Raw genomic sequence first — 1,102 nt, forward strand, 5'->3', positions numbered from 1 at the left:
CTAGTTTGATCCAGGCTACCCAGGTTCAATTCCTGGGCAGGGAATTAAGATCTCGCTTCACGCCACCACTCACTGCTGCCTTTCTGAGATCACTCTCTCTCAGCGCCCCACTGGAGACAATCCTGGGCTTGGGGCAAGGCAGCAGGGAGGCCAGAAGCCTAATTAATGCAAAAGGCACTAAACTCGGGCTCCCCTGTCTGCCACGAGCAAGCCGTGAGGTTTAGAGCCAGCAGTTCCCCCACACTGGACCCCGGGCCCCCAGCCACAAAAGGAGAACGATGTCCAAAGTTCCTGCCAGCCCCAGAGGCTGAAGACTCTCCTCAATCCCAGCCTCTTCCTCTGGAGGTCCTTCTAAGCATCTCACCTGCAACCCCCTAGCTTGCGGCAATATCCATGAGCAACAGTTGTCTCCAGGCTGAGAAGCCAGGTGCTGGAACCCAAACCCCACCCAGCCTGGGCTCCACTCAGCCACCCAGCAGCCACTCCCCACCAGGAAGCCTGGTCCAGGTGGGCAGGTTGATGGAAGAGCTGGGGACTGGGTACTCACAGGCTGATGATGAAGCTCCGCTGTGCTGGTATGAGTTCATTACCCTGGAGGCCAAGGACAGAGGAATACTTCACAAAGCCAGAGCCGCCTGTGACTTATTCATCCTCCATTGTTGTAAGAGAGAGCCATGGGGGCACCCAGCCTGGGGGGATGCTTCAGGTGCTGCCTCTTGCCCAGAAGGACATGCTCTTGTCACTCCCACCCCCAGCCCTGGCCTGAGCCCAAGGGGGGACTTGGCCAGGGTCATTGGAGGGCCCTGGGTCCCTCCCTTGACCTCTCTAGTCCTGGCAACGCCTCTGGACTAGGTGGCATGCTCTAACACGCTCCGTGCCATGTAACCTGGGGGTGGGGCCGGGATCAAGACCTCGGCCTGCCACAGGAGGCACTAGCCTGGGAGAGAGAGTAACCCCGGGCTCAATACAGTCGCAACCAGACCACAAGCAGGCAGCCGCACAGCACTGGCCACTGTGGGCTAGAGAGAGGGGCATGGGCGCGGTGTGACATTTGCCCAACTGTCACACAAAAACACACACATACAGAGTTGCAAGCAGTGGG

This window comes from Mesoplodon densirostris, chromosome 10 (assembly GCF_025265405.1).
Source record: "Mesoplodon densirostris isolate mMesDen1 chromosome 10, mMesDen1 primary haplotype, whole genome shotgun sequence".
In the NCBI taxonomy this organism is placed as follows: Eukaryota; Metazoa; Chordata; class Mammalia; order Artiodactyla; family Ziphiidae; genus Mesoplodon; species Mesoplodon densirostris.